Source organism: Scophthalmus maximus, chromosome 22 (assembly GCF_022379125.1).
Source record: "Scophthalmus maximus strain ysfricsl-2021 chromosome 22, ASM2237912v1, whole genome shotgun sequence".
Lineage (NCBI taxonomy): Eukaryota > Metazoa > Chordata > Actinopteri > Pleuronectiformes > Scophthalmidae > Scophthalmus > Scophthalmus maximus.
The window spans coordinates 8,294,253-8,317,400 of record NC_061536.1 but is presented as its reverse complement, the minus strand read 5'-3'; the positions used below and the strand labels follow the sequence as shown (position 1 = coordinate 8,317,400).

At 43.5% G+C, this 23,148-nt stretch overlaps 1 long non-coding RNA gene across 1 annotated transcript in view; it reads right to left on the bottom strand.

The window, feature by feature from the left end:
* Positions 1 to 14,927, bottom strand: part of LOC118292449 — a 98,822-nt gene extending 83,895 nt beyond the window's left edge. Inside the window, exon 1 of the long non-coding RNA XR_004786910.2 lies at positions 14,603 to 14,927. This is a non-coding gene — a long non-coding RNA (uncharacterized LOC118292449). The remainder of the gene's footprint in view (positions 1 to 14,602) is intronic.
* Between the last annotated feature and the right edge of the window lie 8,221 nt (positions 14,928 to 23,148).

Genomic DNA, 23,148 nt, shown 5'->3' with positions numbered 1-23,148 from the left:
CACAACAGGACATCAAAACATCAAATGACCGCCAACATAACTTGTCATTGTGGGTGTCAAGGGGAGGTATGATCACTAAGAAACCCATTTGTGTGTGGTTCAAAATGGCAGAGGGTCCCAGATGTCTGAAGTCACCACTGAGTTTAACAAGTTGATTTAATGTGGAACAAATACAAATATTGAAACTGGGGGCTGGTGAAGTGCAGGATAAATCATTGCTGTAGATCCACCACTCAGATGTCATAGCATGTAGTCTTTATTTTCTGGATGAAAGAAAAAACTGAAACTGATTGTGAAATGCATCTTTTTCTTCTGGTGGTGTATGTTTTTTTTGTGTTGTACATTATCTTGAGCTTAATATCTTTGATAACTCCCTCATTACCATAAGAATTGGGATGCTTTAAGAACACTTCATTTCTTACTTAGAGAACGCTCATCTTTTATCTGTATTCCCAGACGTCTGCATACAATAAATTGAGTTACGGCGAGAAAAAGCTGATGTCTACAGGTCACATAGGAGGTGCATTGTCTACATTTCACTCGCTCAGCACGTCTCACTCCTGCAGTCAATGCAATTCATCTATGTTATTGTTTTAATTTACAGATAGCTGTTAGCCACTGCAGCTAGCAGAACTGTTCGATCTTTGTTAATCGGACAGTTATTGAGGAGCTGCCTGCAGGCGCATTACCACCAGCCCAGGACTGAAGTAGAGAGCACCCTCATTTCCACGTAGCACTGGGGAACCAAGACAGACTGCAATCTGATTTGTGAATTGGCCAAAACAGAGTACGTGTAGACTTCAACGTCTGAAATACCATCTGGATATTAAGGCACTTGAAATGAGAAGTGAACTTTGTTCGTAAAAAAAAAAGTTACTAAATCAAGATGACTTTAAAAAACTTGCCTCTTGTCCTTACTCAAAGGGCACAATTCTGCTGTTCGATTTTTTTTAGGCCAACTAATGCATCATTCACACTGAAGTCTTGTCTGTGCAGATAATGGAAGAATGATAAGAAAACGTGGCCGCTTTAGTGTTTTACGTGCCATATTATCCAATAGTTTGTCGACTAACCTTCAAAGAGAGTGTAACAGACAAAACCTAAGCACACTTGCAACACCAGAGAGAAAAAGAATTAGGAAAGTGCTCAAAGTTTTGGTGTGAAATCTTTCACTTTGGCACAGAATACAGCACAACCTGACCTGCCGCCTGCACATGAATAATGTATGAGGAGGGGAGAGACCTTTGGGACTCATTACGGTCTAACACAGACCTGGCCCACGTCTCCACAAGCCCCTCAAGTCGGATATAGTGTCCCTCACCATATTGGATTTGATGTCACAACTCCATCTGGAGCCATTTTTGAGGCAGCCATTTTGTTTCCCCCCTGGCGAACATTTCACCCATTTTATTTGGGATGCAGGAGTGAACTCAGCCCATATGAGGTCGCCTCGAGTCGCGCAGAGATTGTGATTAGGACGTCAACAATTGGCTGGTAATTACAGTGCGTTGGAGGGTTAAAACATTCCACTGGCCTCACCAGGTAATCGGTCATTATGTCGCCACACTCGGCAATGAGATGTTTTTGGAAGAAATCATCCAGACTCTGCCATGAAGGTGAAATCTGATATGCACTGGAACGCCTTTTTTTTTGTCCCGTACCAACTTCACTCCTCATACCTCCATCCTTCTCTATTTTCTTTGCCGTCATCTTCTTACATTCCCTCCTTCTTTTTTCTCTGCCTCCCCCCACCCACCCACCCTTCATTATCCACCCTCCTTTCTATGCCCCTTACCTCCTACATCCTCATCCTTTCCCTCCTTTGTCTTTCTCCATCCATGCCTTGCTCCTCGCCAATATTTCACTCGGCCCCCTCTCTTTCCACTTGCGTACGCTGTGAATCAGAGTACAGGTTTCCATTGGGAGCAGCTTTGAATATCATCTTAAATTTGTCATTCCTCATCTCTCCTGCTAGTTTCACCCTCAATTTGTTGCCCAGAGCCAAAAAGCAACATGGGATTCATGAAACGTGCACTCACCACAGAAAATGCGATTATAGCCTATCCATCTCTCCTTCCATCCTTCTCTTTCACCGTTCGGAACCACATGGGAATCAGGAGACGTGCCCACTCGTCACAATGGAGAACTTCTTTCTCCCTCCTTTCTTTCAGCCCTTCCCTCCCTGCTTTCCTCTCTTTCCCTTTCAATCCCTTTTTATTTCATTTTTCTCCCTCAGTCGTCTCGCTCCACCTTATCACTCGACTTTAATGTCTCTTTTCCTCTGACTTTCTCTCCGTCTACATTTCACTCCCTCAAGCTCAGAGGTAATTCGGTCCCTCCTATCCTGAGCCTTATTCATCATCATCATCATCATCTTCCTCTTTTTCTCTCTCTCTCTCTCTCACACACACACACACACACGCACACACAGTATACACTCTTAGCATGCACAAATCCTGTCTACATATCAGTGTCACTGCCTCTGAACAATATAGAGGATAACATCGTTTGGGTGGGTTGAGAGAAGGGGAGAAAAAGTAGAGTGATCCAGACACAAACCCAGATAGAGTATATTGCACAAATACACTGTGGAGGTGCACAGAAGTGGTGCACCTCCGTGGTGATGGTCTCTCTAAAAACTGTGTTATTAAAAGAATTTAAAGTGGAAATAGACAACTTTTTGGCTTAAACTTGTCATTGTGAGGGTAGAACTGATTGAAATAATGTGTTATTGTCCACATAATAAAAAAGAAACTGTGATTTCCAAAACTCAATCTCCATTGTGAGGAAATTATAATTATGAATTCAGTGGAAGATCCTATTAAAATGGCAAAAATGTTGTCAGCCAAGGTTTTAATCATTTTATGACAATAGAGGGCATATGAGGGGGTGCATGGCATTGTACGAGTGCATATTTGCATTCAACAATAATTTGATTAACCTCAATTTAATCAAAGAAGATCTTGAGCATCATATATTATCATGCCAATTGCATTTATTTCTAATGTCTATGAAGCAGTTAAAGAAAAAACTTTTTTTACACAATGGAAATATAGACAAAGGGGGATACACACAGGAAAATAAGATGGTTCATACAAAATGCTTCAAGAAACTTTCAACAGCACAGATCTGTTTTCATTTTTCTTTCTTTTCACATCTCATAAAGGAAAAAATTCAATAGTCTTTGCTTTTGGACAGGGATGTTCCGAGGAGGGAAAGAGGAGAAATCAGATAGGATTACATGCATATGTTGTCCTTCAGACACTGTTGTTTACTTGCTATGCATTAATTATGTATTGCATTTGAAGCGGAGGCTGCCAAATAGCAGGCAGTCAGACAAGGTTGTACGCTTGACGTTGTTCTGCTGATCTCTGGTGCCTCTGCTGCTTCACTTGGGTAATGGCAAGGTTGTGCAACACAAACACAGTGCTTCAGTTTGCATTGAAAGCGTTTGCATCGGGTTCAGTGACTAAACTCTGTTGGACTCGGGTCGAGTTCACACAGAAATATGTGGCCCGAGCGGCACTCATATGTAACACAAGCAGAGGCGCACACATTCAAGAAGACAATAAGATCATAAAAATGGAGGCACTCCATAAAAATGGAGGCACTCGAGCTAAGATAGAGACAGAGCGATGGACGAGTGACAAGAAGAGAATAGAGAACACTACACGCACACTGGGGAGGAATGATAAATTAACATCATGTGTCATCACGGACAGTTTACCCATGTGACATTAGCTAAGATGATGGATGAGCAGGGCTTATTGGCAAAAAACCTTTCTGTGTGTGTGCGTGTGCGTGTGTGTGTGTGCGCGTGGACGTGACTGGCTTAATAACTGTGTGTCTCTGGCTTGTGAGCGTGCAAATATGTATGGTTTTTGTTTTTATGGATTTGAGCAAATCTCCTTTTTCGTGTCATAGTCTTGAGCCACTCCTTGTTGCATGTGTGCGTTTGTTTGAAAGTTATCCAATCTCCTTTCCCCCCCATGACTCTGTGTCTGTTGTAAGGAGGCTTATCTTTGCAACAAATAACCATGTCAAATTAAGTCTGAAAACAAATAATAACTTAATCCTTAATGTGTATTACCAATACAGACTTGAATCATATGAGAATAAAGATGACAGGGGCAATATTGTTTATGAGAATATGAATGTTTGTGTCTGTATGGTTTGGTTTGCCATCAAATGTTTGTTTTTTTTAACCTATGTTTCAATCCGTATCTATTTGTTAGTTTGTTTGTCAGCAGGATTGCACTAAAAGTCCTGAACTGATTTCCACCATGGACCATGGGCCAGGCCATTCAATTTTGTTGTGCATCTGGTTAAAGGGAGGTTTCGCTGAACACCACAAATGCAGCTGAGTCGAAGAGTAGTAATATCTGATTCTCATCAGCAACACCAGATGATAACATGGTAAAACATGACAACACTAAAGCTTTGGTTGCATTATTTATTTTGTCGAGAGAGTCAGACAGTGAGTCGCCTTGCCTTAGTCCTTAACATGAACTCAAATGTTATCGTTGAACACCACCAATTCTCACAAACTCTCTTCAACAGATTTGTTCCACTGAAAATATATTTTTAAAAATTCAACTTTGTCGATGAAACAAGAAAAGGCTGTTTGAGCTTTCCCGTGCCAACACGTCTAATGAGGAAAATATGTCCTCGTTCCCCAGAACTGACACTGCTGATGCCCACAAATATGGAATAAGCCTTGAGGGATTAAGTGGAAAACGAGTCAAGTCGGGTTTAGGGTGACTTAACCCTCTTAATCGGGCCACTTAGATGCAAAAACTGAGAATCGTCATTTGTAAACATGTTGTCAGTGTACGCAGGGTAAATAAAACATGCTGCCGAGCTGAGAATGAGACGAGTTAAAAGCCATGTGGAAATCTGGATTTTTTTTTTTCTCCCACAGAAATGGCTTTGATAGCAATGTGTAAAAGTAGACACTGGTGGCGTGTAGACAAATGGCACCATGAGACAGACAGAGACAGAGAGAGAGAGAGGAACACATCAAGCGAGAGAGAGAGAGAGAGAGAGAGATTGTGGTTTTTCTTCTCATGGATATATAATCAGTTTAAGAGGAAGTTTTTTCCCCTCAGTTTTGCTTTGATGCACAATCAGATTTCGACCCACACTGTAATTCTGTGTCTCTCTCCTCATCTGTCCCTCTCTCTCTTTTCTCTCTCTCTGTCCCTCTGAATCTCTCTCTTTCTCTTTTTGGCGTCTGATGTGGTGGCACACTGGCATTGTTCTTGCTATTGTGCCAGTGTGGAAAGGAGGAGGAGGGACAGGGGACGGGACGGAGGGAGTCGAGACAGAGATAAATGAAGGGGATGGTATTGCAGTATTGATGTGGCATTGAGGCCCCAGTAAAGTTGAAAATCTGGATATAATTGACAGCTACGCTGGCAGATCTGGGATTCCCATTGGAACGCAGCGGAATGTTCGAGGATGTTCCGAAATGACCTCGGAGAACTTTCTGGAAGGGCCGGCAGGCAGCGGGACTCGTATATCACCTTATCATCATCACAAATACCAAACATTCATGTTTCTAATTATTCCTCCTGCTCTCCCGCTTTGTTTATCTTCCATTATGCAGTCCTTATCTGTGTCCCGCTCTCTCTTTGTGTGTGTATGTGTGTGTGCGCGCGTGCGCGCCATTTAATTTATGAATCCTTCAACACTTGTCCCATTCAGTCAGAATCTGTGTATGTATTTGGGTGTGTTTTTTATTATTCTGACCTTATGAGGCAACACAAGCTGACGCAATCTTGTTTTTTGTTGTTGTCGTTCTTTTGCCGACTTCCAGTTGCGCAACTTCTCGTCTAGCTGCTGTGATGTACAGATGTACCTTCAGATACTGTGACGTCATTGCGGACTGTGGTTACATTTGAAATAAGAACAGCAGGATTGAGAGGACAGTAAAACACGATTCTTCAGCCTTATGGATTTATCGGGGGTCGACACAAGAAGCGCTTCAACCGTGTTTTTCATACAGTATATCCAACACACAAGCACATCCGACGGAGTAAATAAACGTCTCTTTTCTGACTGGTTCTAATAGACAGCATTACATCACCACAACCCTGGCTCCTTCTCCCCAGTGGCTCCCTGTTCGGTTTAGAATCGATTTTAAGATGTTAGTGATCACTTTTAAAGCTCGCCTGGGTCTGGCCCCGAGCCACACAGCAGAATTGTTGACCCCCGGATGAGCCAGCTCACAGCTTTGAATCCTTTGGAGCGACCTACAAAGTCGAGGCTTAAGTTGAAAGGTGACAGCGCCCTTGCCATCGGGCCCCCTCGGCTTTGGAGCAACCTGCCTGAGGAGATAAGGCTCGGTGATTCCGTGACTTCTTTTAAATCCCTCCTTAAACCCCATTTTTACTGACTTGCCTTTATGTGATGTCGTCTTTTTATTTTTTTATGTTCTTTTGCTTTTATTCATATTAAAAGCTTTTTAGTTTTTATGTGATGCTTTTTTTTTTTTGCTTTGTTTTATCAGTGTGAATGCCCTGAGTATTCTGTCTGTTATGTCTGACAAAGCACTTTGTTGACCCTGTTTTTAATGGCGGTATATAAATAAATGTATTACTATAATTATTTTTTTTTTTAAAGACAGTTGTCTACATAGACTGTTTAGCTGCTTGTGTTTCACCCGCAACCTGGAGCATTTGGTGCTATTAGCGTACTTTATTTTTATGGTATTGATGCTTGATATTTATTCACCACAGTGATTCTGTTATCGGCTCCGACGGCTGCAAAAATGCAGAAGACCTGAACTCAGTACTGTACCTGAACACCTCATTCAGCCACAGCAACACACTGTATTACAGAAGTTGGCTCTGCAGGTCAGTACTGGAAATCCATTACTACACATAGAGGGTAACATTTACTGTCTGCCATTTTAATTGCGTGTGAAATATTTCACTCCATGGTGTCTTAGTGGAAAAAGATGTGTCCATGCCAGTGACTCACGTAATTCCTGTTAAAATTCTCTCAATGCAATGTGATTAAGGAAAAAAAGGGCAGTCGTGCCACACTACTACTGTCAATGACGCAAAATCATGATGATTCATAAGTGTTTGAAATGAAATTTCGAGCTTTTAGAGTAAACTAGTGGTTGTCGAGTGAGTGACTTTTGATAATTGCTTTGTAAAGTTGGCAAGTGCTCATTTGAGTAGGTTTCACTTATTCTATGATCTGACTGTTTCCTGTAATCGTTTTGTGGTTTGAAAATGTGTGGCTTTTTAATGAGGCTTTTGGCCCCATAACACATCTTTGCAGGGCTCGACTCTGATGGTGTGCAAAAACCCTTTCATACATAAACATGAAACCCTCATCAGATTAGACTTAATACCAATATCTTTTTCTTTATCATACAATCTGTAATTAGTGACAGAACAGTTGGACTAACGCAAGAAAGCAGCGTGTACTCCAGATCAACACGTTGTTTGAGTGAATCATAAAATCCCATCAGACCAATATAACAGGATTATACAATCTGTTGATCTGAACTAATGGAGAGAAACACCTGTTTCCTCTTCATGCAGAACCTGCACATCTTTCCAGATGGATGATTGTCTGTGTCCATGCGTACATGCAGGTGTGTGTTAGTGCATGACTTCATTTATGATTGATGCCCTAACAACTTCACCAATCCACTCACACACACGAGCGCACACACACACACACACACACACACACACACACACACACACACACACACACACACACACACACACACACACTTTTCCCTCAATTCCTCTCTCATTGCCTGTTTGTCCCGCTCTCTGTCTCACTATCGATTACACCGGAGCTAATGGCTAATTCCATTTAAATAACCCTGAATACAAAGAAATCCCCATAGTGATTCGCATCGAATACTAAAACACAACCCTAAAAGTGATTTGTACTGACTTCCAGATAAATCTGTCTCCTTACACCCGAGACAAGAAGGCAATCCAATCAGTGATTTGCAGCGTATTCCTGCTGACAGAGCGGACCAACTCCGAGTGCTTAACGCCTCACATTTTGTGTAGCCGAATTACCGTTGTGTTTTAATACTTGATTTTCTACACGTTTTTAAAGATAACTGTATGATCACAAGAACTTAAAGAAGATCCTCCCTCCCTGATGTGTGTTTAATGTGTGTGTTTACCTGTGTCAGTAACACATTACTGGGTGACCCCTTCAACAGAGCTTTTCTTGTTTGAAAGCGTCAGGGTCTCAGTGTGTGGTAATAAGGTTCCTGAGGCTGGTAACCACTATTTCTTTGCACACTTGATATTTTATCATGATTTGATCGCTCATGTTTTTACTGAATTCTTATACAACTTACTACTGCAGGTAGGTACTCTACATGTTATCAAGAGTGAATATGGAAATCAATCAAAGTCTTTGTTTCAACTCAATATGAGCTAATAGGTGTCACCTTTGATGCTGGAGTGCGACAGGCCGGGACACAGGCAGTGGAGCCTGGACAGATAATGGGCGTGTGGGCAGGCTGTAGTTTAGATCTTCAGACACAGGAGTCAAAGGAGAAGCTGAGTGCGGCAAAGGCACAAAGAAGATTAGTCGTGAAAAAAAACACAAGCACAAGTTAAGTTTAAGGGTGGAAAAAAGGGTCGCTGTGCCAGCTCTATAGTTCAAAAGGGTTTCACATAGTCTCTCAATTAATCATGAGTGTATCTTGGACCTTACTTGCAATAAACCAATCAGGGTGACATCTCCCATTCCCTTTTAAAAGAAAGATGTGCAATTCTAATGGCAGATTTTCCAGGTAGAGAGAGAGAACGCTTCCCGCGGAGGAAACAGGCTTTCAGGAGTTCATGTGGGTGCGGAACAAGCTGAGTCGATGTGTTGTGCACATAACTATGTACCTAATGCGCCGTCCGCCGAAAATATCAGTGAAATAAAGAACCACCAACTTTAGACCGGGTTTTTCAGGGTCAAAAGCAAAATTGCTTTCTGCTGCCTCAAGAAACCAATGTGCCAACCTGACCACACCTCATTTTAAAGACCAACACGCTCAGATGGGCGCCAGTACATTTGCTATTCAGACAACACGGCCGCTGGACGAGAAAATGACAACTGTGTCGATCTGAAAGGGGAAAAAATGGAGGAACACACAATAGGGATGGGGGAGAGATCCAACTTTGACAGAAACGGTGAGGCCTAACTGTGTGTGTGTGTGTGTGTGTGTGTGTGTGTGTGTGTGTGTGTGTGTGTGTGTGTGTAATGTGTGAAATTCAGTGGTTCAAAAACAAATTCAAAAGGAGGAAATAAAGTGAGTGTGAGAAAGATAAAGGCCGATGACGTGTGACTGAAAGAGAAAAGGAAAGAAAGACAGAGACATTGAAACTCAAAGAGGATGACTGAGCCACAGAGGAAGAAAAAAAAAAGAGAGAGACACGGAAGAGGGGAGAGAGGCCGAGATGATTGATGGAGCCAGAAAGCCGATTTCTTGCTTCATCTGATCTGCATTACTCTGCAATCAGTACAGACACACACACAAACGTGCACACGCACACACGCGCGCACACACACACACACACACACACACACACACACACACACACACCTTGCAATCAACACACATACACACTCTCAATGTCTGTCCCACAGACTATTAGTCTGCAATCAACATGAAGGTTAGTGATCAGCAGCTGTCATCAACGACGCACACTACATGCACACGCACAAACCTGCTCCACCAACCACCGTCGGCAACTTTCACAGACATACGGCGTTCCCTAGCCCCTTGCCCTAACCCTCATCCTTTACAATTAAACTCTAACCGTAACCCTAAAACCAAGCATTTAAAGGGGCAGTACGCGCTTCTTGAGAGAGCTTGTTTCTCTCTTTGATTGTTATTGTGAACAGGAGAGCAGCAGCTAACGGACGGTGAGGAATAATTCTCTAGTTATTATAAAACGTGTATTGCTTTAGAATCGCTTTACTGGCCCCTTAACCCTGAAAAATACAGCCTCTGACACACGTATCTATAAGTGTGTGTGTGTTCAGGTTGAAGGCCCCATTGGAATATAAAAGCGCGCGCGCACACACACACACACACACACACACACACACACACACACACACACACACACTCTGCTGGGAAACGAGTAAGTGAAGAAATGAAAGGCTGCACATAAACGGCGAACAAAATAGTGAAGGATTCCAGTTTTAACATGTGTCAATGGTAACACCTCCCACCGTGTTTTACAGCTTCTCTGGGTTTTTGTGATTTGGACACAGACGGCCTCGCACACTCTTCTTTTTTATTTCCTCTATTGATCCCCAAAGGACGAGTTCATCTTTTCACCTGCCTCCTCAACAGGAAGGTCAAACCACAGGGTCGGCTCCACAACTGCTCCCGCGGAGCTGGAGGCCTTCAATATGTTGTTCAAGGACGTTGCTTTAATTTTCGGCCAGAAAATCAAACCACAGAGCGATGACACCAAACGCTTTGACTCCACGGTTTTCTTATATCAATCACACTCACAGATTGAACTGATGACTGCGATGCACAGTGTTTCATTTTTTGGATATGCTAAAAACAAAATAATGACTGGAAAAATTCACGCATGGAAACATTCAGACGTCATGTCTGAATGTTGTTATGGCTCCATTTTGAAATGCATTAAACCTTTTTATTTCAGGCAAATTATGACTGATTATTAATTTGCTGCATGAACCATAAACCATTGAATAATTTTAGAGGGGCCTTTTGTCTGAAAGTTTTTTTTTTCTTGCTGTTTCTTTTTTTGGGGGGGGGGGTTTGGATATCATATCTGATCTCAGAACAGTAGAAGGTTAGTCAAGGGCGGCTTGACAAGCACACTTCTCTACAGTCACTCATCAAAGATGCCATTATTATTATGATGATGATGATGATGATGATGAAGTGTTGCTAACCCCTCTGCCTGACAAGCCCCCGCCATTGTCAATGGGACGCAGCCACTCCCACGACAAAATGGCAGAAGTGATAGATGCGCCAGCTGGTAGTCAACCAGGCTTCCCGAGACAATAAGCTGCCGCAGCCACAACAAGACAGTAAATCACGAGATGGATGCAAACAGGCAACGTCAGATGCTTTTATGGGACAGGGCGCCGCTCCAAGATCTAAGGAGAGATATCGCTTCCACCTCTGCATGTTCTGATGCTGACATCTCCTTCAAAAGGTCAAGCGCTGCTCGCTGGGTTGGCCTGACACAACCTCGCTGCTTCGTTTAGTTTTGTAAAATCTGAAAAATGTGCTGCTTTTACAACATACATCTCCACAAACACTAAATATGTTGTGTTGTAACAGTGCGGAATATTAGACCTTGGTCTGAATACCGGACCATGGTAAAAGAAAAGAAGAAATGAATTATCAAAAACGTGCAGTTACATGCAAACAAACCTTTTTGCTGTATACACAGTATGCTTAGGGCACTGTGTGTGGGGGCAAAATGTATCTGAGTGCAGGGCATACAGTACATACAGTATACTGTATGCACAAGCAAACACACGCGCACACACACACACGCAGCACAACAAAACCTGCTTAACGTAGAGATGATAAATGGCTGCTGAGATTTGAAAACATTCTAAAGTCAATTAAACAAATGTCTCCCTCTTTCTTCGTCCCTCTCTCCTCAGGCCCATTTGGTGAAACACACATAAAGCACAGGATGACTTATTAGTCGTCGGATGCATGTGAAGTATTTCAAAGCAAACGCGAGCAACGGCGCGCACACACTCAACACAGATGAGTGATTAGTAACTTAATGTTAGTGAAGCGTAATCATTTTTCAGTTGAGTGCCGGAGGTTTGCTGGTATGAATTATGATCTCTGTAATGCCGTCCATGTACCACTCTCCCGGGGGGTTTTTTTCCCTCCTCCATCCAGCTTTCTGTCCTTACGTCTTCCTCTCTCACTCCTTCCCATCACTCATCTCGCTGCCTCCCGGATCTTCATAATCAGATATGATTTATAGTGACACGCACACACACACTCACGCAAATTGTTAATCAGATATTTGTCCTGAGGCGGGCCGTCATGATTGTAGTGATAACAGAATCTCTGGAAGATTTAAAAAATAAAAAATAAAAATCACAAACACAGCAACAAGATGCCCCCCCCACAGACACACACACACACAGTACCTGCTTACCATGCTACTCCTATGTATCTAAAGCGACTACATCCTTCATCTGTATCATCATATTCTCATCCCTGCTCCAGCCCAACTCGTTTCTCGACGCGCCGCACACCGTCTCGGTTTAGCTGATTTCCAAAATGCTAAACGATGCTCCAGCATACTAATGGGATCTCTGCCGCGAGCGTGCTAATGATTCCCGGTGGCTGATGTTGAAGGTGCACTCACTAACATTTCACCCGTCTTTGCGCGGAATCACCCGTGATTTATGATCAGGAGCGCGCGGGTGTTGCTGATCGATGCCCGCAGACACCGAGGTGGCAGAGGAGCTTTCAAACTTTCTAAACAGGCAGAGCTCGCGTGCGTCTGTGAATGTGAAGGTAATGACAACTGGGGGCGCTGGGGGACGTCTGCACTCTATTGAACTCGGAGATGAAGACGCTGCCATTCAAAATAAACTACCGGTCAGCTTCTCCGGATGCTCGTGGGTATGAAAACAACACATTTTGTGGTTTGGCTTTGACATCACTGGTGATTAGAAGAAAAAAATCTTTGCTCCGAAAATATTTTCTCAATTTATTTGGCGAACACCAAATCTGGTGACGCTTTCGTCATCGACTGCCGCATGTGCACGAAGTAGTTTCACAAAGACTCAAAGCGAAGGCTAAAAATTGTGCAAGCTTGAATGATACCTGGGGAAACCCTGTGCCCAAAATAATACATTTTAAATCTCATTCTCCGTCTGGTTTGACGGAGGACATACAGTGTGTCATTAATCCGTACGTGGATGTATTAAAGGTGAGTTTAGACGTCACCAGGCTGCCTCCCCGTCCCTGCCTTGTTCCCCTGAAAAGACAAAATGACACAAACTACAGCTGAACTACGCCTTATTTCATAGGAGCTTGATCTCAACTCTAGATTTTATTGTCAGCCGATATAACGAAGCGATATAACACTGTGGTACAGCGGAAGGAAGATGAGTCCAACCACATGAGTGAGATCAAATATGCCGTCTGTCGAAGTGAGAGAGGAAAGGGGGAAGAAAGGGATGGATGGAGAGGCGAGGTAGGAGAGCTTGTGATGGACGGACAGCGGGAGCCGGGCTGGAGATATACGAGGAGGAGATGACAGACGGTGTGGCAAGAGACACACAGAGGGGGAAGGAGAGGACGAGAGGCGGGGGCAACACAGTGTTGACCACATTGTCTGCTTTATGTGTGAGTGACGCAGAGCAGGAAATATCCAGTGAGGACAGACAGTAGACGACACTGATGCAACTCAACACTATGGCATATACGGCACAGTTTACGTTGTAATCACAAATGTATTTTGATTTGTATGAGAAAATAGTTTTGGTTTTTTTGGCTCGTCTTTACCAATGAAAAGCTGAATGAGTCTGTGACACTAAATCAGAAAATTGTGTTTACTGCCAAGTAGGGTTTTTTTACATACAAGGAATTTACATACATACAAGCAACAAGTCATGTAATAAAATTAAATATGTCAAATTAACAGTAAAATATATAAAAAGAATGGGCAAAATGGAACAATGAACAACAGTCTGTGACTAAGAGTTATAGCTGTGCAGCTTGGGCAAGTAGTCCACATGGTGGGATGTGCAGAGGTGTGTGTGTGTGTGTGTGTGTGTGTGTGAACGTAACGCATAATGTCCATATGTCCATAATCCTGCATCTTTCTTGAATAATTAAAAAAAAACCAGTACAAACCCTAACTTCAGAAAAAAACAATACACACACACCTGTTCCATAGGAACCTATGGTTCCGACACAATTGGACCAAATCACTCATCATTTTTTTCTCAACGTGAAGCAATATAGCCATACAGCATATTCACAGAGCGGTTAGAAGCACAATTAAAACAACATGCCACGAAATCAGCATATCGCATAAACACAAAATTTGTACACGATTAATATGTCCACATGTGACAGTCGTGACATTCCAAGTTGACAACACAGGCTACATATCAATTAAGAGCTCAGAGGTTCACAGATTCCAAAAGTGTGGTCTCCGACCAAATGTCATCGAACAAGCAGCCGAGGAAGAGCAAAAAAAAATGTTCGTATCAAAAAGTGACATAAAAATTCTATTTGGAATCACACATGCTACATGCTAAACATGAAGCCATGATGCCACACAACATCTGCACAGAGCGTGAGACGCTCGGCTACACGCCACTGTCAAACCCTCTTCACCGACACAAAACACAATTAAAACACCAAGGAACAAGTCAGCATATCGCATAAATACGACAACTTCACATGATAATATAATAATAATCTGACCGATGTCAGACTTGATAGCTGCTGCTACCAACATGCTAACAACACGAGCTATCCTTCCTCTAACTCTCAGACAAACATTCAGTTTACCACCCGTTGAACAATGTTCGTATCAACACAGCGACGTACATAAAGCTTATGTCTTACCGTCGAAGTTTTTGCGGGAAAAGTTGTATTCTGATCCATAAATCCGATTCCGTTAGCTTAGCACAAAGACCGCTCGTCATTTCAAGATGTTAATCCGCCTGGTCCGCCCTATTTCGACTAAACAGGCGGAAGTCGCATGTCGAATGGCGTCGGGGGAAAAAGGCGTCATAGTGGGTTCGCCCACTCACAGAACGCGAATAATGTCCTTGGGAGGGATTCTGATGCTGTCCGTCAATTCTACTGGCTCTGACGGTTCTATAGACATGTCAATCACGCTGCTCGACCAATGCGCTGCTGAGATACACGCCTCTGTACTTTAACTTGAGTCTGTTCGAAGGTCCGACATTACGTAGCACTACAAAGATCGTTTATGGAGAGACAGATGCTCACTCCTCTCCTATTAGATGTAATACACACTCACAGAGACATGTAGGGGAAATTAAATGAGGTCTGACCTTGTCCCTACTAAAGCCTGTAACTTTGCCCTGATTCACTTCATCAGCATGAAATTTGGCACAGATTATGTTCAAATGTTGTTCTATGGATTTCAAGAGGAATGGGCTTCATCTGCATTATTACATAGGAGATAGGAATCATGGATGTCAAAATCATAGCTATTTCTTGTACCAGTCTGGTTTTCAGACTTTAACGATAAAAAAAAAGCGAGACACTTGGGTATATTGAATATGAAAGTGAATTTTCACAATTTATCCAGGAAACAAAACAAACTAATAGATCAAACTTGTACTATTGAAAGTGCAGGGAGTGCTGCGTGGGCATTGTGTTGCAAAACTAAACAAAGAAGAACAGAAAGCCATAATGCGGATGTGAGTGGGAAGAGGAGTTTGTCCCTTAACTAGCTGCTCCTCTTTTCTTACACACATTGGGGCTCATGGGCATGCCACTGAAACCAGCACCGTATATGAATCACGTTCATTATGGATGATTCTGCACCTCATGATATATGTTCAGCACCAATACAGGAAGTAGAGCGCTCACATGCCAAGTATTGTGGAAAGTGATAGGCCGGAGGGTCAGGCTGGCAGAGAGCTGTGGGGGCGGGAGTTTGTGTTTGCTTCACAACATTTATAATCAACATTTTTTAATTATTAACAGTAGCCATAATCTTTCCCCAATCTAGTTGCCCTGTCCCAACAATACAGTTCACTTATCATTTGTCTTAGTTCATTTTCCATAACCACTATCTTTCCCTAAGCTTGACCATGTCATAATAATAATAATAATAACTATAATAAAAATCGTCAAACTCTTTTTCTATAGCCTTTATTGAAAGGTTACATATGAATAAAACAACACAAAACAAAACAAGAATGGACAAAAATAAGAATATCATAGTTGAAAAAAAAAATAGTTCTTGTCTGCAGATAGGATTGATTCATCCGTCAGTACACGCCACTGAATGAATCGTCCTGTCCTCATGGGCAGTATGGTATGATAACCACTAAAAAAGTGCCACTTTGGGCTTTGATTTGGTCACAGGCTGGTAAACCATGTTATAAAATTTAACAGTCTCATTTACTGTGCACACAACATCTTGACTTCTACTGTTTCTCTTTCTGAGCGGGATAGTTTTCACATCACCTCACGTTTGTTTCCAGCCGTGATTCTCCAGCTCCTTTGTCCGGCATGGAGGGCGTGTGAACACGTCTGAAGTCACAGCGAGTATGTCGGTGATAGTTTTTAGCACTTTATTCGACTTCTGCCTGAATGTACAGTACAAAAATAAAGGAAGATGCTGTGGGTTTGGTGCATCGCTCTGCAACCTAGACTGTGAGATTTTTGTTTATATTTTTCATTTTGTGTATGGGGATAGACAGTAAATGTGTGGTGTAGAGCAACAACCCCCCGACCCAACCGACCTCTGCCACTGCATATTAAATTGAAATTATGGCATAAAAGCTTGAATTTCAATCTCTTTTGGGAAACTCTGCGAGAAGCAACAACACTCTCATTGTCATGCCGAAGCCCCGTCCTGTGGTAAAGACAGAGCAAGCGTGGCAGAGAGAAAATAAAGAATCGTCTTTTCTCCCACTTAACCGGGAGGAAATTAAAGTCTCTCCTGGTGAAACCACACGCACTGATCTTCAGAACATTTCCTGTTAACTGCCTGTTTTTCACATGAACGCGTTATGCAAAAAACCCTCAACACACACACACACACACACACACACACACACACACACAAACTCACATTGATCAGTGTGTTTGTCAATCGGAGCTGTGATTTCCCTCTGGGTCACATCCCCTCTGCTTTGTTTCTTATTATGTGTGTGGGTGCGTTCAGGTTTTTGGCGTTCCTCCATCTTCTCCTGTGCAAGAAAATTGTCTTTGTTCTTTCATTTCAGCTAGAAACCTGAAGATCCCTCTGTCAACCTTCATTGGTTCACTTCAGCATCTTTCTTTATCTTTCTCCAAAACGTGAGGGTTTTTTTTCCCATCCAGCCCTCTCTCTATTCTTCTTTTTCATGTTGCTCCCTCTACATGTCATCCATAATCAGGTATTCTCTCGTCCTCATGCACATCTGGGAGGATGCGATTTGATCCTCCGTTTTTCGTTTAGCCACTTGATGACTTCATTTCCTTCTCATCACTGGATGTGGAATTCCTTGCGTCTCAAGTGCCGGCTGCCAGGCGGTTCCCCACCGTCCTCAAGTCGTCTACACTGTGTGGCTATTGGGCCATTGTATCACATCCTGCCTGTCGGCGTACGATCTCTGTTACCTGGTGACAACATCTGGCCAGAGCCAACGACACAGAACAACTTTTTGCTCGTCTCTCTTTCTCTTCATCTCGTGCTCTTTGACCCATCCTCCTCCCTGTGCAAATCTGGTGATCGTTTGTTCCATATTAGCATGATGTAGTCAAAGTCATTACGATCCATTATTTCTCTGCACTCTGCCGGCTCATGGTGTGTAATGACAGCCTTTTCACTGAGCGTGCACGTTTAACAGCAGACTTAACAAGCCTGTCGTTATTTCCGCGGCATTTCAACCTTAATGTTGAACAGAAACAAACAAGCTCGGCATGCCAGCATGACTTGTGTCTGCCACAGTTTTCAGAAGAGGTCAGTCATTCGCCTGGTCGGTCGTCATTTTTCTGGAAAGTCTAGAAGGTTGCAGAACAGTGGTTTAGTTTCAAAAGGACAAACTCGGAAATTTTCTGAAAAAAAAAAACGTAACCAGGGGGCAGGCAGGAAAAATTACCGGAGCAATTTGCAGTCTCACATTCAGCCCCACCGGGAACAAATCTCAGGGAAATGTCTGGACTTATGTGCACGTGGACGTGTGAACCAAAATGAAATGCGACGTAAACCGTCATGTGCATGAGGACAGTGGCAGATGTCCCCCAGCAGCATGTGTATGTGTGTGTGTGTGTGTGTGTGTGTGTGTGTGTCGCAGCCGGTGAGAAGCTGGTTCTGCAAAACGAGGCAAGAATTAGCCTCAATTCATTTTCCTGCTCTTCCCCCAAGTGATCTCTCCGGTGCAATTTGCGCCGTGACACTTTATTTGTTTGATTTGTGATAATGTCACTCTCATGTGAATCAGCATGACCATAATTTGTCACATTTTTTTCACATTCGTCCCAGTTGAAATTATGTAAGACCAGAAGTAATTAGCTGAGATAGCCCTTTTTTTTCTCCGTTGGTGCGAATTAACTCTGCTCATCTCCCTGGGAGTTGCTTCGTCAATCAGAGTAAACCATATGATTCGGTTTATCCCATGTGAATGTTGGGAACAAAACAGACGAGTCTCATTGTAGTCTTGCGTGTGGCACTTCAAACTGACAGAACGAAGAGCCAAGCACAACGACTTATTTGCTATTTTCCTCATTTTTTCATTATACAGGGGGAACGTACTTTATTACACGAGCGCTTCAGCTACCAAGGGAGGTTGTAGCGTGACAAGAAGGAGACGGGAGCTGAGCTAAAAGTGTTGCATGACCTTTGACCTTGGAGCTCGACCATGGCGGCATATTGGTAAAAACAACATTTCTGCAAAACACTGAAGCCGCCCCAATTCTCGAGCTGAGCGGTATCCCCATAAAAGAGGGCCGGCCTCCAGGGTCACGGAGGTTCACAGTCGAGAAAAGACAGACAGAGAAAGAGTCGGCGAGGGGGAGAAATAAAGACAAGCGAAGGGCATGGTGACGGGGCGCAGAACCTCATCAAAGAGGGATAAAAGATACACAAAGTTTAAAAACAGTTTTATGAAGGGACGAAGCAGAAAAGAATGAGACCGAAAGGAGGGAGGACAGGGGCGGAGGCTGGCCTGCGTGAAAACAACAAGGAGAAAAAAAGCTGAAAAAGAATAAGGGGAGACTTCACCACAGGGAAGTCGATTGCAATGTTCAGATCTTTAACTGCCGGACAAAACAACTGCACATGCACAGACACACACACACGTCCAGGCACGCATGCGGAGCGCGACACACTGGGCGCGGGGGTTATTCTCAGCGATAATGTCTTTAGCAGGGCAGAGGCCTCTCCTCTGGAGTTTGGCTCTGCGGCCGGGCGGCTCAGAAGCCTCGAGCTATATGGCGGTAACTACGTTGTTCTGAGACGTGGGAAGCAAATTCATCAGCCGCATATGTGCGGTAATGATGAAGTGACAATATGGACATGGCCTTTATTTACCTGAACAAGGGAAAACACATAAACGGTTGACCTCAGCTTTCTTTGGGCTGCTCCACAGTGCTATGACTTGGTATGACTTGTGTTGAATTTTACCAACATTCATTGCTGTGCAATAAGTTCCAGAGTTGGCAGGTGAGGCTGGACACTAGCTGCGCGGCTGTAGCCGCTGCTGATGCTCTCATACAAAAAGAATGCATCATGGGGAGTGAAGAAGAATTTGTGAACAAACAATGCACGCATGGGAAGGAGCATTCGCTTATTTATCTATTTATTTTTATGCGTGGAGTGATTCACTGTCTGGCAAACTGTGCGGCTTTCACAGCAGAACCTGTGTCTACAGCAACATGATAAACAGTTGCCATGCATAGGTCACGGTGCAAAAGTGCTGGACGCTGGACTTTAAACCTTTCGTTAATTTGTCCTGTGTAATTGTAGTTACTGGCCTTCGTTTGTTCACTCACACAGCTACGAATGCGATTGTCTCTTTCCTCTGCTGTGGATCCGAACTCCCTCCGGAGCAGGGAAACTGACCAAGTGCAAACGCTGTCGCTGTTCCCCAACAGACACACCCACTAACACCTTCCACCTTTTCCCATCAAGTGTGATGAGCTCCATGAGTGTCTGCGTCAGCCTAACCTCCACACAAACCTCTTCTCAGCGTCCACTCAACACAAGTAGTGGCGAAGGAGAATCCGCAAACACCATATGTAGAGTCCGCGTCCGGCGGAGGTCCGTTCAACTGCATCCATGTTGAGGAGCGCCGTGTGTGAGGGAGCTTTTGTGTTTTCGGAAACTAACCCTAAGTTTCACAGGGAGGCCCCGTCTCTTTTCTGTGGTCGTTCTCTCTCTCTCTCTCTCTCTCTCTCTCCCTCTCTCACAATTTCTGTCCTTCTTTGTGTTTGTCTATCAGTCGATCGGTTTGTCTGTTGTGGTTGGTGCCCATTTTAGCCTGAGGACAACCCAACTCTACACTCACACACACGCAAGCGCACACGCACACACACAACACACACACCGCCTTTTGGCACGGTGCTCAAAGAAAACCACAACGGTCCAGCCCTTGGCAACTCGGCCAACATGAACTGACCACTTTGACGTCCGTCTGGACACACACATATGCCCAGACACACACACACACACACACACACACACACGCCAAGTAGAATAGAATAGAACATGTCTTCGTACAGGAGCTGTGAAATCCCTGTGATGCCGTGTGACATTCTGTCATTCTGAGAGTTGAAAAATTGCCAGTGCAATTTAACGACTGCTTGGGATTTTTACCCGTGAGATCCACTCACCATTGTCATCTGCTCTCCTGCTCGAGGTAAAAGTTAATATTCATCGCCGAGCGAAAACCTCTACGTTTCAGGGATCAGTTCTGGGATATGACTCAAGCTTGGAAACACAAGGCGGACCGATGGCTGTGCTTTGCGCTGACGAAATAGTGGTATGAGTGTGTTTCTTTGCTTATTGACGTTTTTCAGTGGGCACACTACACACACACACACACACACACACACACACACACACACACACACACACACACACCCTGTGCAGGGCCCCAGCTAAAAGCAGAGGGGACCATTTCCTGTCTGTCGAACCACGCCCTGAGTGAGAGAGAGAAAGAGTGCCGGGCACGTGTACTCTGGTAAATATTGTTTATCTGTGTCATGAATCTTTTCCATTTTTTATTGCTTTTCCATGAGATAGTGCGGTAGCATGCTGTATAAGACATATAGAGAGAGAGACTGTTGGCAGCTGATAAATAATGTGTCTACTGTCTTTACTTTTTTCCTCATTGCTTTGTATATGTTGCTTTTTTCCGCGCTGCATGGCCAAAAGTATTTGGACACTCTGTTCGGGGCTGTTGTTTTCTTGCTTTGGACTAGGCCCCTCGGGGGAAATATTAATATCACAGCATACTATAGACAATATACTGCAATAGACAATGCAATAAGACAATGCTTTCAGCCTTCTGGCAGTTTGGAGGTTTCCTGTTTCATTGTGACAAGGCCCTTTTGTGCACAGTGAGATTTCTCCAGTTTGATGTGGAAAAATTTGATTCCCTTTCAAAGATCACAGATGTCGACCCATCCAGCGCCTCTGGGAAAAACTAAAAGAGCGGCAACAGCGAGCCGGCTTTATCGGACACCATCAGTGGCCGACCTCACTAATGCTCCTGAAGCTGCGTGGGAGCAGATCCCTGCAGCCGTGTTTCGAAATCATGTGCTGCATGGCTCCAGTTTCTCAAATGCGAGGTTTTGATGATTTTCTTTGTCGTTCATGTCATACATCGTCCGTACGATTAATTGAATTAACTGAGAAGATAACAATAGATTCATTGATAATGAATATTTGAGTATAGTATTTGGGCTGTTGATATACTTTGTTTGGAAGTCCACTTTTGGGCAGGTGGATCATTTCTCTATTTGTTATTTTACTGTGTTCACAGAGTTGCATGTGTGTATTTTTATTTTTCCCCTGATGATCATCACAAGGATGTAAAAATCCTTCAAAGTGAGGATACCTGTGTGTGTGTGTGTGTGTGTGTGTGTGTGTGCAACTATAGGTGTGTGTGCTCACTCAGGTACACAGTATAAGAGAAAACTTAGCCATGTATAAAATTGGCTTCGCTGGCTGCTCATATTCACTCAACCAGTTTTGTAACCCCACACAGAAACTATCGTTCAAATCACCTTGAATGGAGATTCTCTCTCTCTCTCTCTCTCTCTCTCTCTCTCTCTCTCTCTCCACCCCTCCCCGACCCCTCCTCTCCAGTTCCACAGTCTGAGCTCTATTTTAGCAGCCAGCCATAAGAGGGAGGGCGGGCACTCAAATTGAAACCTGTCCATTTATGAATCAAATTTGTTCCGCGTATACATTTTCCATAGTGCATAGAACTGCATTAGACTGTGTTTAGATAAGTCTGCACGCGTGTGCCAGAGTTTGAGGCGTTACATGTAGTGAAAGTCTGTGTATATATGATGTTGCATGCGTGTGCGATCATGAATTGTGCCATTGTTCCCCTCATCAACTTTGTTTACAGTTCTCCCGACTTGCCCATGATGCTCTGTGTGTATAGAAGTTATGATTCTGCGAAAGGTTCGGATTTATTAATCCTCTTCTGATTTTAGTTTTTCTCTGCTTCCCGGAGCCGCACACTGTTTATTCAGGAACTCTTAGCCGAAATGTTGCTTGGCATCATTGGCTGAGTGGGCAACATATTAAGACCCGCTGCACCTTTCGCTAAGCCGCACTGACCCCAGGGTGGACGGAGGTGAAAGCTCTCGCTCCGTATTGATTCCACCTCTTAAATCCAGTCATGAAGGAAAGCGGACGTACTGAGACTATGGAAACACTACTGAAATACGTGCTACGCATGAATTAAAGTATACATCTCTTTCTAACAGAAACTAAAAGCATGTAAAAAGCTTATTGTCTAACTAAGGCTATTCAGATATTAGAGTATGTGTGTATATAGGCATTAAAACATTACAGGGATGGAATTTGTATCCTTATTTTTTAATGTCAGTTCACAAGAAGAATTGCATACGTTGCTTTCAGACGTGAACTTCGCAGTTTGCAGTTGTAAGATTTGGACTGTCAGGGATCCGCTTTCGGTCAAAATGATCCCATCGCTTCGCTTTATGACACTGCTACCAGCAGAGAGAAGTCATTTCAAGCCCCCTGCCCCACCCCCCGACCCCCTTATACACACTGAGCTCTTTTCAATTGTAAATGATGAACTGGTTGGGTGCATGTACTTTGGGACCTTTTCCACGTCCACTTCAGAGTTAAAAAAAAGGGAATTACTGTGACATACTGTAAGCACACGGGTTTGATTAAATTTGTTTGTGAAACGCTTTCATAAATGAGGCTGCGGGGCAGA